Here is a 16,816-nt window from a genome sequence, read left to right on the forward strand (position 1 = left end):
CTGTAGTTTCAGTAACCACACCTCCACTGCATTACCTCACTAAATACAATCATGCCCCAAACCCTGCCCATTGACTCTCACAGCAAATCAAATAAAGAAATTCTAAAAATATTTACATTGGGAAACACCCTTAATTATTTAGCATACACCCCCTCCAGAAACTACATTTCTCAAACCAAAAAAATATATATTACATAATAATGTAATATTCTTTTAAAACATTACTTCACAAAAATAAAAAAAAAATACTGTAACTAATCTAAATAAGTACACGCATAAACACACATAAATTCAATTCAATTCAAAACCTATTCAATATTTCTTCCAACATAAAACTTCATTCACTGTTGAAACAACATTGAAACCTTCAATAAAAATCATTATAGAACACATCAACCTCTACTAATACCAGTAAAATTAAATGCAATGCAGCCATATCACCACCCTGATATTTTTTACACACACACACAAATAGATTATTACTTTAACCTTATTTAAAACACTGAACAATCCCCATCCCCAGTTACCCCCCCTCCCTCCCCCCCCACACACTCTTCCACAGATCACCTCTCCTTACAGAGACGGAATGTCTGCCAACCCAATCAACATTCTTTTGTTTACTTCTGTCTGTGTCAGACCAATGATTTCACACCATTCTTTAATATATCACTTTGTAATTTTCCTTTTATCTCCATTTTATAGAATTTTCTCAACAAAAATTATTTAAATAGTATATTTTAAAGCATGTATTTATTTAGATCTTACAATATATTAACATATACATATATTAAAATATTTGAGTTTACAGTATAAGTTGTCCTTATACACTAACTCTATATTATACTCCATTTATTTGTAAAAAAAAATAAATAAAAATAACATTTAATCAGAATACATAACAAAACCACTACATACATAACCAACATCTTCATACACATCAACATAATACTTTAATTCTGAGAACAAGGTTAAACATAAATTGTATTCCTTATCCTTACACTTGTCTACAAAAACTTTATAAATAAACAGTTAATTTGCCATTTGGACATTGCTCTACTCAGGAATACATCTGAATGTGTGCTCTTCTTAAGTTTATTTATTGCATCTGCACTGCCACTTTAATTTTCCTCCATGTAGCTCTACGTCACTCTACAAAGACATTTTAGACACCGTTCTACCCCGGTAATCACAATATTACCTCAGGACTTCTTATGTACACCAGACACTAAACACTGATTACCTTTATTGTACCTGTTACTTCTACTTATTTGTATATATGCACTGCAACCATATCCCCCCACCCTATATTTTTTACACAAGAAAAATGTATTACTTTAACCCCCCGCCCGACACACACACACACACACAGATCACCTCTCCTCACTGGGACAGAATGTCTGCCAACCCAATCAACATTCTTTTGTTTACTTCTGTCTGTGTCAGACCAATTGTGTCACATGATTTCACACTATCACATAATTAAATTATATTGTTTATTATTACACTTCTTTATTCATTACATGTTGCCACAAAAAACATGAAAATTTAATTTAATTTATAGATACATTATATATAATAATAAATAACAATATGGCCATTTTTACAAATTTTGTCAAAGTAAAAATGGTACAACAAATAAACCTGTTTTAAAATAGTTGAGAATCATATTTATACAAAGCTTAGTAAAAACAAAATCCTGAAAAATCTTTTTTTTTTAAATCCATTGTTTTTGCCTATGCATGTTCATCCATGTATTCCCATTTTCTTAAAGAAACTGAGTCCCCAACTGAGGACAAAGCATAACATATAAAAATTGTTTTACTTTTACTTTTTGTTTTTTTACATTATTTATGTTGCTCTTAACAATGTGAAAGACATGGAACAAAAAAACTTTTTTTTTTCTAAAACTTTTTTTCTCAAACCTCAAACAGATTAAAAGCTACTCTTACCCTAACAATTCACACTTGCTATACCCCAACTCTCCAAGTCAAGATGTCTCTAGCCACCAATCAACAATCTATTGTTCAGCTAAATGTGTCAGACCTTAGATGAGTCATAAACCAACATCAAAGTTTCATGTATGTCATGCACATACCTTTTATCTAACTTTTCAGCCAACAGCATCATCTTGTACACTTAAGACTGCCTGCCCACTCTGCTAACTCCTCCCAAGCCTTTGACTCTAATGCTACCCTTTATAATCCCCACTATATCTATATGTAACATGCTACATTCCTCACCACTGAACTACTGGCTTAAACTTTCCTGCCCATACATCATTTCCAAACAAATTGCATCAATGGATCTACAAGGTAATACCACATATCAATTCCACATTTAATAACCTCTGTAACATTATATACAGTTTCCAAAAAAATTTACATTTTAGATTTGTCTCTACAGGATACACATCCAACACAAATCTCACAACCACTATCTCCAAAAGATCCTTTATCATACCCCAAGGTAAGTTACAAATACATGCTTTTAAGTTTAATAGCATGTCATGGAACCATACTTCCTATTTTGAATTCCTTCCTACCTTAATTTCACTCAAATCTATAATTCTACTTATTATCCTTTTCTTTTACAGGATTGCATGTCTGCTTCCTCACAGACTCAATATGTCGAGATATTAAAGACTACATGCCAAAAGCACAATGCTGGGTACACCCAGGGACAACGCTTATAAGATCTGCTATGCAACACATCTACCACTTTAAGACAGTACACAGCAACAGCATTGTGATCCTTCACATCGGAACAAATGACATTGCAAGTGGAGCACCTGCATCAGTAGTCATCCAACGCATGAAAACTCTCATAACAAGAATCTCCCTCACTAATCCTCACATCCTTTACTATGGAATCAGTGCTATCTTACCACGTCCAACAGATAACTCTACAACTAAGAACACTGTAAAAGAATTCAACAGCTTGCTTCGCTACTGGACTGAACAAACAACAAACATAATTTTTCTGAACACAACAAAACCATTCCTAAAAAGTGGAAAAATAATCCATCACCTATACAAGCAAGATGGGCTACATCTCACTACACAAGGAAAACAAAGACTTTTTGCCTACTTCCAGCGTTTCCTCTGGCATTTTTGTCATTTTCAAACTCCAACAAAAAAATGTTTAACTAACTAACACAAAAAACTTTCACATCTCTCTTGTTAAACTTGTTACTTCTTCCTGAAAAAATATATTTTTTTTAAATAATAAATTTTCTATTCACAATACATCTGCCTTTTCATAGAGTTTCATTTTGCCTCTTAAGTAATCACAACATTCCTACAACTCTATCAAATACAAGCTTAAACATTCACAACTTCACTATCGTTTTGTTTAAATGTATATTGTTAGTGCATTCAAACTCTGCATACATGCATGCTTCTACAAAAAAAAAAAAAATAATAATAAGAATAACATAATATAACATAATGCCAATATACTGAAAATGCAAAATGGCAAACATATTTACACAATATTCAACAGTATTACAAGTACAATTTATTTAAAAACTAAAAGTATCTGTTCAATTCACCATTATCTACACTAACACATTTTTAGGGCACATTATATTATTTCCAAATCAAAAACGTAACTTTAATGTATGTTACACCATAGAACATTACATCACACTAATATATATATATATATATATATATATATATATATATATATATATATATATATGTATATATATATATATATATATATATATATATATAGTTATTTAAATATTTGTATTTCATTTTGAAAATGTCAAAGGAAAATAGTCTAATTTCCATACAAACAATATCAAAAAATGTTTTTTAACAAAACCAAATAAGTTCCAACCAAAAAACTTAGTCTCTTAGGCAAACACAATGTTACTGATATATCCCCACAGCTATATATAATTGGTATTCAAACTATATTAATTATTTATGTATTATTATTTATTTATGTTTGACCACAATACATATCTTTTATCTTTAAAACATAATTTTGCTTCTATTTACTTTCTACACCATTATCTTAGATTCTCCTGGCTGCTGGTGAACCCTGTTAATTTTCTATCACAAAATCATTTAATTAATGTAATTATTACATTTAAGAACACTAAAAATAAAAAATCCCATAACATTCAAATAATTAACATGCTTCTTTAAAAACTTTGTCATCTGCTATGACATCTATTCCTATGATATGACACTTGTGAAAAAAACCATCACACCATAAAACACTTCAGCCTAACCTGTCATTATCAGTTTGGAAGACACTTTGTACAATTTTCTATGATCACTTTTAATAATAATAATAATAATAAACATAATTTAGAGGTATCACATGAAAAATATCAAAACATAACACTTTTATAACTATCCCAAAAGTTAAATATTTGAACAATTCTGAGAAAAAAAAAACATGTAACCATAATATACTTGACAAAGGACTTTAGTAACACATTCATAAATAGAATCCTTCCACTAATTAAAGCTTTCTCTGAAATTGGCCACTTCAAAATCAAGAGATATTTTATATATTGTTCTCTTGTGTGTTTATCTTGTGTGTTATGTGGGTGTAAGACAAAATCTAACATTAATAAATGATATACAATTACTATTCATGTTAATTAATATAGTTAATGTTAATACCTGAAACCTTATTGAAAGAATTAACAATATTTTATGTATTGTAATGCATGTGTTTCTCTTGATGATTTAGATTAACCCTTTTATTGCTGTATCCCTTAAATCCAAACTAGTAACCCTAACTAAAATAAACTATTTAAAACTATGTAACAAGCACATACTCTGGAATTTGATATACTTGTCATAAATGTTTTACCCAATTGCCACCAAACTCGGTCAACATGATCACATTGACAGGGGATTTTTGATATCTCGAACGGTTTGCACGTGGCGAGGCATTGAAATTATGGTGAGAAATGAGAAACAGGACTTTAAATGTATAAATAAAAATACTTTAAATACTATAAATAAAACACAAAAATTGATTGCTGGCAATTAACACACTGACCAACTATTGTCATGTGTCTAAATAATAAGATTTATATATTTACAGTAAAATAGTTTATTATTCATTTAAGATCACTTTCTTAATGATTTCATGAATAAATGACATCTCCTAAAAAACTAATTTGTAAATAACATCATATATAAATGACAAATTGATCCTTAAAGTATGAAAATACAATGATTGAACTTTATAAATATGCTCAGGAACAAAATATGTATAGCTGTATTTAAAAACTTAAATAATGCCTATTAAAGGAATGCTCTTCAATTTTAGTTAGTCATGCCACTGGGCATGACAGTTTGAGGAATATATCTTCCAGAATCTGGCATTACGATTTAGGAGCTCAGTTTTATTCCATCTCCTATCCTGAAAAGTCTGTCTTGCAGAATTGACTAAAAATGAATCTTCACATTAATCCTTAATTCTTTTACAATTCTTTTTGTCATTTCTTCTCCACCTTTTTTTTTCTCTGACCCTGCAGACAAAGCATTATTTATTTATTTATTTTTTGTCCAATTGTCGTGTCCTAACTTTGCAATTTCTGTATTGCATTAGTTTCTGATATTTTTCATGGGAATTTAATACTTTTTGACTTTTCAGTTTGAGTTAAAACTCTTTTTAAGTGCAATTCATCTGTAAAAGAAAACATGCCTAATTATTCTGCACACCTGAATATAAGGAGTTTTTCTCTTCCACCTTTCATGGACAATTATTTATCACTCATAAATGATTAAATAAAAAATAATGTTAGTTATTAAGATTGATATGGTTTGGAATTGTAAAATGTGCTTGGAAAAAAATCACAATAAAACAATATTTTAATCTGTAAGTTTGGAATATTAACTAACATTAATGAATGCTATATAATTATTGTTCATGTGAACATAGTTACTGTTAAGTAATGAAATCTTAATTTAAAGTATTACAAAAGTTATAAATATTGTTCTGTTAATATGATTTCAAAGTCTAGATGATACGGATTAACCCTTTAACTGCCGTATCTCTTAAAACTGACTGCCTTGACTGCCAGAGGGTTACTGTAAATGCATGTGCCCGCTAGGTACACTTTTCCCGATGCCACCAGGGTGGCGTTCGCACTGATGGCTTGAGCCCGGCATTGCTGCTTGCAGCTATATTTAGGGCTCAAGCCCGAAGGGGCGAAGAGCCCTATTGTTCTTCTAAGGATTATTCTTGTTATTATTATTATTATTTTTATTTTTTATTAAACCTTCCGGGGGTTTTTGGGGGCCTTAACATGCTCAAAAACTCTTGAAAATTGGCACACACATTGGAATCTGCGGCCATCAGGATGCCACAGAGACTGGGACCCGGGCGTGGCACAGGGGCTCTACAGCGCCCCCTGGAACACAGTCAGAAATCTTGAACCATAGCTCACACACACTTGCATATATTTATATGAAACGCAGTACACTTATAGAGCTCTTTGAGCTGAACAACTTTCACACTCTATGTCATAGGCTCCGCCCAACAGGAAGTCAGCTATCCAGGGCTGTTTATAAAAAGCATGCTCTGGAATTTGATATACTTGTCATAGGTTATTTACTTGATTGCCACAAAACTCGGTGAACATGATCTCAAGACATTGGGGATGAAAAATTGCGAGGGGATTTTTGATATCTCGAACGGTTTGCCCGTGGCGAGGCGTGGCAATTATGGCGAGAAATGAGAAACAGGAAATGTCTAATAACATCCACATACATTTCCTGAATTTGATCAAACTTCATTGGTTTGTTCGTTGTATGATACCGATCGCATATATGTGACTATTAAGAGTCAACGGTATAGCGCCACCAACTGGCAGCAGGAAGTGTGTCATTTTCCAAATGCTTTGAATTCAGCATCTTATTTTTACTTGATTTACTTAAAACTTCATCAGAATAATTACAAAACATGGCCGATGTAAATCTGTTGTGGGGATATTGATATCTGATATAGTGTTGCCATGGCAACATGTCAAACTTGAATGTTCTGTTATGGTGAGTTTGAGGCAGATAACAAGCTCAGATTTACATGAAACTCAAAACACATATCAGTATTAGTGAAAGCTAGACAATGGCAAAAGCTTTAAAAAGGGCGTGAAGGAGGCACTCTATAGCGCCACCTTTTGTCAAAAGTGGGGGGGTTAGTTTTAGCTACAGACACCAAACTTGGTACATAAATAGTTCTTTTCAAGACGGACAACTTTCTAATTCACAGTCATCAGCTACGACCAACAGGAAGTCGGCTATTTTGATTTGAATATTTAAATTGAGCTCTGATTTAATGCATACTCCTCACAGGAAATGTTCACTATACTCACCAAACTTTGTCTACATTAAGAAAAAACATTGAGGAACTTAAATTGCGAACGGATTTTGGTTAGCTTGAACGGTTTTGTCGTGGTGATTTTTTTAAATGACAGTAAAAAGGGAATCATTAATTGTCTTGTATTTTTAAATTGCAGCTTCCAAACACTTAAAAAAAATTTCATACAGAGATCAAATCATTATGAGGACATATGCATAGTTTCATGACTTTACAACACTGTATGATTAAAAGAAAATTAAAAAACTGTCAGACATCTCAACTCACTCTGTCCCTCTGTTTGAGCAATGTATGTGTGCTGACTGAGTGTGTGTGTGTGTGTGTGTGTGTGTGTGTGAGTGGGGGATGGGCATGAGCTGAGTGGCAGACACAATGAGAGAGAGAAAGAGAGAGAGAGAGAAAGAGAGAGAGAGAGAGACTTAATCATCTCTTTAATCACCAGAAAAAAAAAATGTATTTTAAATTGTTATTTTTTGTTGCTGTTGCTAACATTGCTGTTTTCATTACAGCTTAAGAAATCTCTTAGGCCTTATCCTTTTCTGACAGTTTCAGGAATTAAAAACAAAATTCTAAAAATACTTATTTGTGCCGCAAATAATAATTTCGAACTCATTTGATTCTGACCTATTCCATCCTGTGACATGACATTTATCTTAATTTACATAATCTCATGGATGTAACAGTAAAACTGTTCAGCTCACAGATGAAGACTAAGCTGTAATGCAAGCAGAACTTTCACAAATGCTTGTAAGTCATTAAAGGATTTTATAACACTGTAAAATAATGTCTAATTTGTTAACATTAGTAAATGCATTGGTAACACTTTATAATAACTGCACTCATTAGTAAATAGTCAGTTCATGCTTTATAAAGTCTTGTCCCAACTTAAATAGTCATTAATAAGCAGCTTATAAATACAGCTATAAATAGCTTGATCTTGGTTTATAAGCACATTTATTAAAAAGGAGAGTAAAGGGTCAGTTATCTTCCTATGAAAAATAAAAAAATGAAAATAAACTAACAACAACACAGATTGATACGGAACTCAGAAATTGTATTGTGGATTTATGATCAAATCAGCCTGTAAATGAATCATACTCCTCCAAGAAGACACAAATAGTTCACACCAAACTTTTTCAACATGATGCCAATATACTGAAGATGTTAAATTGCGAATGGGTTTAGGATACCTTAAATGGTGTGGCCATACCGATTTATTAAAGTAACATAAAAAATACAATAGTTATTTTACTATATCTTTAACATTCTTCATTCCAACTCTTCATAATTTTTTATATACGTAGAAGTCATCATTTGAAAGAAGCACAGTAAGTTTCATAGCTTTATCATTTTCAAGAGCCAGCTTAAAATTAAAACTATCATAACATATAAATCAAGCTTGCAATTATTAGTACCAATAATGGCCACCAGATGGAGATATAGGATTACTTTTAAATAATTATTGTAGAAACGAATATGATTTAAATCATTTATAGAAATCTTTCAAAGAAAAATATGTATTTTACTGATAAAATGACCCTCACTTAATTAGAATAATATGCTGAAGTATTGTGAAATACTGTGTATTAAGAATAATTCTTTATAGGCTTTATGGACAGATAAGTTTGGAGTGACTCTTGAAAGATCAGCACCACATCCTCTTTTACCACTGTTTAAAGAATTTATCTTACAGAACAGGTGCGAATGAATTTTGGATAGCTTGAATGGTTTTGTCATGGTGATTTTTTGAAATAACAGTAAAAAAGGAACCAGTAAATGTCTTTTATTTTTTTAAGTGCAGCTTCTAAACACTTCAACAAAATGTACACATAGAAGACAAGTCATGCTGAGGGAATATGCATAGTTTCATGACTATACAACACTATATGGATGATAGAAAATTAAAAAACTACCATACATCTGATGTCACTCTGTTCCTCTGTCACTGTGGGTAATGTGTGTGTGTGTGTGTTTGTGTGTTAAGTGTGTGTGTGTTAAGTGTGTGTGCTGAGTTTGTGTAAATGTGTGGGAGAGGGGATGGGCTTGGTGTCAGAGAGAGAGAGAGAGAGAGAGAGAGAGAGAGAGAGAGGGAGGGAGACTTAATCATCTCTTTAATCACCAGCAGAAAAAAATAAGCAATTTTGTGTTGTTGTTGTTGTTGTTTTTTTCATCATTACAGTTTAAGAAATATCTTAGGCCTCAACATCAACTGTTGCTGCTTTATATAGCCTTCTCCCAAAATTAATAGTCATTAGTAAGCATTTTATAAATACAGCTATAATTAAATTGTTCATGGTTTATATGCACATTTATTTTGAGGAGATTAAAGGCTGTAATCTTCCTAAAAAAGTAATAATAAAAAAATAAACAAACACAGAACTCAGAAACATTTATTTCAAGATGCAATGAAAGAAAACTGTACACTATATATATATATATATATATATATATATATATATATATATATATATATATATATATATAATTGCATAAGTTTATATTAATTTTTTTTATCAACTGTACAGCTAATAATAATAATAATAATAATAATGCATTTTATTTAAGGCGCCTTTCAAACCACTCAAGGTCACCGTACAACAAGTAACAACAGTAACAATGTCAATAAAAAAACGCAATAATATTAGAATAGCACAACATATTGTGGAATAATATATTAAGACTTTATAGGCTTTATGAACAGATAGGTTTTGAGAGATTCTTGAAGTACTAGCATCACCTCCTCTTGTACGTCGGTTTGAGGAATATATCTTCCAGATAGTACCGCCGCTCCCTATATGCAGAATACGCAGTCTTCGTAGGGCACCAATTCCCAAAGGGGGCACCATCCCAGTAGCTCAAAAAAAATAAAACATGCGCCATTCTCCCATCCGCGCTCGTGACCGCTCGGACATTTGCGAATGAATGTTCGTAATTGATGGATGGACATCTATGCCCGGGTAAAAGACATCAGCAATCCGGCACAGAGAAAAGAAAAATAAAGTAAAAAACAAAACAAAAACAGGCATAAATTTGGCTTGACATTGGACATTTGAGAGTCTCAAATTTAGGGACCGTCTCTAAAGTTACATGTGATATTGTTATACACTTTTCTAACATCAGTACCATTTGAAGAGAATTACTTACAGTCATAAAAACAACTGTAATTGTTCATCTACGTGACAGCTATAATGCACAATTAAATTGAATGTTTGATGTTTATTAAAACAAACTGTAAGTCATATGTAAATTATGCTACTTTTCACATGGACTCAAAAGCAAATTTGAAGCTCAATAGCATTTGAGGAGAAAGACTTGCAGTCATAAAACAATTTTAATGTGTTAATTTAGGTGTCAGCTACAATGAACACCTTATACATTTATATATATATATTACAATAAAGTGTTACTAAAGTTATATATATTGTTCTGTGTATGTGATTTCAAAGTCTAGATGGGTCAGATTAACCCTTTAACTGCCGTATCCCTTAAAACTTGATTGCCAGAGGGTTACTGTAAATGCTTATGCCCGCTGGGCACAGTTTTCCCGATGCCACCGGGGTGGCGTTGCACTGACGGCTTGAGCCCGACATCGCTGCTTGCAGCTATATTTAGGGCTCAAGCCCAAAGGGCGAGAGGCCTATTGTTTTCCTTAGGATTATTTTTTATTATTATTATTATTATTATTATTATTATTATTATTTTTTTCCAACGTCTCGGGGGCTTTTGGGGCCCTTAACATGCTTAAAAAGTCTTGAAAATTGGCACACAGATTGGAACCTGCGGCCATTAGGGCCGGGCAGAGACTGATACACGGGCGTGGCACAGGGGCTCTACAGCGCCCCCTGGAATATGGAGGGCCATATATCATACATTCTTGCTCGTAGACGTATGAAACTCGGTACACATATAAATCTCATCAATCCAAACAACTTTTGTATTGCATATCATGGGCTCCGCCCAACAGGAAGTTGGCTATTTAGGGTTTAGTATTCAAATTTTTCGTCAAAGTTGTGGGGGCTTTTGGGGTCCTTAACATACTCAAAAACTCTTGAAAATTTGCGCACACTTTGGAATCTGTGGCCTTTAGGAGCCTGCAGAGGCTGGGACCCGGGCGTGGCACAGGGGCTCTACGGCGCCCCCTGGAACACAGTCAGAAATGTTGATGTATAGCTCACACATACTTGCACATATTCATATGAAACTCAGTACACATATAGATCTCATCGTGCCGAACAACTTTCGTATTGCATGTCATAGGCTCCGCCCAACAGGAAGTCAGCTATTTAGAGTTATGTAAAAAGCGCATGCTCTGGAATTTGAAATACTTGTCATAGGTTTTTTTCTCGATTGCCGCCAAACTCGGTCAACATGATCTCAAGACACTGGGGATGAAAAATTGCCAGGGGATTTTTGATATCTCGAATGGTTTGCTCGTGGCGAGGCGTTGAAATTATGGCGAGAAATTAGAAACAGGAAGTGTCTAATACCATCCACATACATTTCCTGATTTTAATCAAACTTCATCAGATTATTCGTTGTATGATGTCGATCGCATATATGTGACTATTAGGAGTCAAAGTTATAGCGCCACCAACTGGCAGAAGGAAGTGTGTCATTTTCAAAATGATTTGAATTCAGCATCTTATTATTACTCGATTTGCTTCAAACTTCATCAGAATAATGTTAAAACACAGCTGATATAAATCTGCAAGGGGGATATTGATATCTAAAAAATTGTTGCCGTGGCAACATGTCAAACTGGAATACTTCTCAGGTGATTTTGAGGCAAATAACATACTTAGAATTTCACAAAACTCTGAACACACATCAGTATTTCTGATAGGAACTTAAATTGTGAATGGATTTTGGATAGCTTGAATGGTTTTGCCGTGGTGATTTTTTAAAATGACCTTACAAAGGGAATCATTATTGTATTTTTAAATTGCAGCTTCCAAACACGTCAAAGAATTTTTTCATACAGATGAAAAAGTCATTCTGAGGAAATATGCATAGTTTCACGACTTTACAACACTGTATGGATAACAGAAAATTAAAAAAACTGTCAGACATCTCATCTCACGCTGTCCCTCTGTTTGAGTATATGTGCTTCAGACTTCCATTGTCTGAGAGAAATAGCGCCCCTACAGGTTCAATTCCCGGACTTTTACTTTCACTTTTAAATCGGTTAAAAATACAAACAAATACTTAGATTTAATTCACACTGACAAGCTAAACCAACATATCTGATTATTACCGGTTCAGGGCTCATGGATAAATTATTTCTGGCCAGAGATATGTGAGAAATAGGAGAGATGAATCACCGCTGTGACCACGAGCGTCTGGAGTAAAGAGCTCAGAGAAAACGAATTTATTCCTGTTTTAAAGCTTTTAAAAATAAATTATTACAGCGATATCACACAATCAACCAATTAGAACACACCAAGAGCTAAATTAAGATGTTTTTGAACTGTTTGTGTGAAAATGAAATATTTGCAGCTGCCTATCTGAAATCACCGCCTCCGATCAGCGCGTACAGTGTCGAGCTCAAAACAAACGAATTTATTCTTGTTTAAGAGCTTTTTTAAATAAAATATTACCACAAATGCACACAATAAACCCATTGTAACACAACAAGAGCTAAATGCAGGTGTTTGTGACCTGTTTAAGTGTGCAAGACTATTTGAAAGCGCGACTGGCAGAATAACATATCTCTCGAGCTGCAGGATTCTGCCTTTCGTCGTACGAACGAACACATCACGGACAAGATTATTTCAAAATACATAATAGCTTGGCGACTATAAACGAAAACAGCCAAGTGAACATAAACTGGAGCTACTGGATTTGAATATTAAAGTGACCACATTTACCACTTGCTTCTGTCTTCAATTTTAATCTATATAAAAAAGGAAACTCATTCGACTTGGCTGCTTTTTTAATGTGTGCGTATTTATTTATTTATCTTTTTATACATTTTGTATAATTTCATAGTTTGTGTATTACAATTATAAAAACAAAAATAAAATTAGCCACTCACATAGAAATAGCTTAGGCCTTAACCTTTTTCTGACAGTTTTAGGCATTTTTAAAAATCCTAAAAAAACCTTATTTGTGCTGCAAATAATAATTTCAAACTCATATGATACTGACCTATGACATCCTGTGACATTATATTTATTTTAATTTACATAATCTGCTTTTTTAATGTGTGCGTATTTATTTATTTATCTTTTTATACATTTTGTATAATTTCATAGTTTGTGTATTACAATAAAAACAAAATCTCATGGATGTAACAGTACATCTGTTCAGCTCACAGATCAATACTAAGCTGTAATGCAAGCAGAACTTTCACAAATGCTTATGAGTCATTTAAGGATTTGATAACACTGTAAAATAATGTCTAATTTGTTAACATTAGCAAATTCATTGATAACACTTTATAATAACTGCACTCATTATTAAATAGTCAGTTCATGCTTTATAAAGCCTTGTCCCAATATTAATAGTCAGTAGTAAGCAGTTTATAAATACAGCTATAAATAGCTTGTCCTTGGTTTATAAGCACATTTATTAAAAATGAGAGTAAGTTATCTTCCTATGAAAAATAAAAGATAAAAATAAACAAACAACAACACAGATTGATACAGAACTCAGAAATTTTATTGTGGATTTATGATAAAGCCTGCAAATGAATTCATACTCCTACTCATACTACTCCATACTCCTTTTTCAACATGATGCCAATATACTGAGATGTTAAATTGTGAATGGGTTTAGGATAGCTTAAATGGTGTTGCCATAGAGATTTATTAAAGTAACATAAAAAATACAATAGTTATTTTACTATATCTTTAAAATTTTTCATTCTAACTCTTCATAATTTTTTATATAAGTAGAAGTCCTCATTTGAAGGAAGCACAGTAAGTTTCATAGCTTTATCATTTTCAAGAGCCAGCATAAAATTTAAACTATCATAACTTATAAATCAAGCTTGCAATTCTTAGTACCTATAATGGCCACCAGAGGGAGCTATAGGATTACTTTTAAATAATTATTGGAGAAACGAGTATGATTTAAATAATTTATAGAAATCTTTCAAATAAAATAATATGTATTTTAGGAATTTTACTGATAAAATGACCCTCACTTAATTAGAATAACAAGCTGAAGTATTGTGAACTGTATATTAAGAATAATTCTTTATAGGCTTTATGGACAGATACGTTTTAAGTGACTCTTGAAGGTTCAGCACCACATCCTCTTTTACCACTGTTTAAAGAATTAATCTTACAGAACAGGTGTGAATGAATTTTGGATAGCTTGAATGGTTTTGTCGTGGTGATTTTTTGAAATAATAGTAAAAAAGGAACCAGTAAAAAAAAGTGCAGCTTCTAAACACTTCAAAAAAATGTACACATAGAAGACAAGTCATTCTGAGGAAATATGCATAGTTTCATGACTATACAACATTATATGGATGACAGAAAATTAAAAAACATACATCTGATGTCACTCTGTCCCTCTGTCACTGTGTGTGTGTGTTTGTGTGTGTTTTAAGTGAATTAGGTGTGAAACTATCAGTGAGCATTTAGTCTCCAGCGCCAACATTTTACAGAACTGCCACTTTCCTGGAGTCTCAGAATTACAATGTGTCAGGTTCTGAGAGATCTAAGATTCCAAAAAATTATTTAATTAGAATACCATGAAGTATTGTGAAATACTATATATTAAGACTTTATATATAGGCTTAATGAACAGATTAGAGTGACTCGTGAAGGACCAGCACCACCTCCTCTTGTCCGATGGTTTGAGGAATATATCTTCCAGAATCTGGGATTAAGATTTAGGAGCTCATTTTTATTCCACCTCCTTTCCTGAAAGTCTGTCTTGCAGAATTGACTAAAAATTAATCTTCACATTAATTCCTAATTCTTTTGCAATTCTTTTGTCAGTTCTTCTTGACCTGTTTTTCTCTTCCAGCTTTCCTGGACTATTGTATAGCACTCATAAATGATTAAATAAAAAATAATGGTAGTTATTAAGATTGATATGGTTTGGAATTGGTAAAATGTGCTTGGAAAAAAATCACAATAAAACAATGTTTTAATGTTTAAGTTTGGAATATTAACTGACATGAATGAATGCTATATAAATATTGTTCATGTTAACATAATGTTTATAAATGAAATCTTATTGTAAAGTGTTACTAAAGTTATATATATATATATATATTGTTCTGTGAATGTGATTTTAAAGTCTAGATGATTCAGATTAACCCTTTAACTGCCATATCAAGTTCAAGTTCTAGTTCAAGTTCAATTTATTTGTATAGCGCATTTACAACAGCCTCCTGGCTGACCAAAGTGCTTTAACATAAGAGCAAGAATATTACACATACATAAAAATAGACCAGACAAAAAATTTAAAACCACCCATTTCAAAATGTAGCATAACACAGTAGTCAGTACACTAAGGAAAATAAAAAAGTTTTTAGCAAAGATTTAAAAATAGACAAGGAAGGGGCCAGTCTGATCTCTAAAGGCAGGGTATTCCAGAGTCGTGGCCCAGCCACTGCAAATGCACGCTCCCCTCTACGCTCCCCTCTATCCTTTAAAACCTCACTGCCAGAGGGATATTGTGAATGCATGTGCCCGCTGGGCACAGTTTACCTGATGCCACCGGGGTGGTGATGGCATTGGTGGCTTGAGCCCGCCATCGCTGCTTGCAGCTATATTTATTATTTATTCTTCTAATTTTTTTCCAAGGTTTCGGGGGCTTTTGGGGTCCTTAACATGCTTAAAAAGTCTTGAAAATTGGCACACACATTGGAACCTGCGGCCATTAGGGCCGGGCAGAGACTGATACACGGGCGTGGCACAGGGGCTCTACAGCGCCCCCTGGAATACTGAGGGCCATATATCATACATACTTGCACGTAGACACACGAAACTCGGTACACATGTAGATCTCATCAAACCAAACAACTTTCGTACTGCATGTCATAGGCTCCGCCCAACAGGAAGTTGGCTATTTTGGGTTTAGTAGTCATATTTTTCGTCAAAGTTGTGGGGGCTTTTGGGTTCCTTAACATACTCAAAAACTCTTGAAAATTTGCACACACTTTGGAATCTGTGGCCTTTAGGAGCCTGCAGAAGCTGGGACCCGGGCGTGGCACAGGGGCTCTACGGCGCCCCCTGGATCACAGTCAGAAATGTTGATGTATAGCTCACACATACTTGCCAATATTCATATGAAACTCAGTACACATATAGATCTTATTGTGCCGAACAACTTTCGTATTGAATATCATAGGCTCCGCCCAACAGGAAGTCAGCTATTTAGAGTAATGTAAAAAGCGCATGCTCTGGAATTTGAAATACTTGTCATAGGTTTTTTACTCGATTGCCGCCAAACTCGGTCAACATGATCTCAAGACATTGGGGATGAAAAATTGCCAGGG

The sequence above is a fragment of the Carassius gibelio genome, chromosome B14 (genome assembly GCF_023724105.1).
Source record: "Carassius gibelio isolate Cgi1373 ecotype wild population from Czech Republic chromosome B14, carGib1.2-hapl.c, whole genome shotgun sequence".
Taxonomy (NCBI): Eukaryota; Metazoa; Chordata; class Actinopteri; order Cypriniformes; family Cyprinidae; genus Carassius; species Carassius gibelio.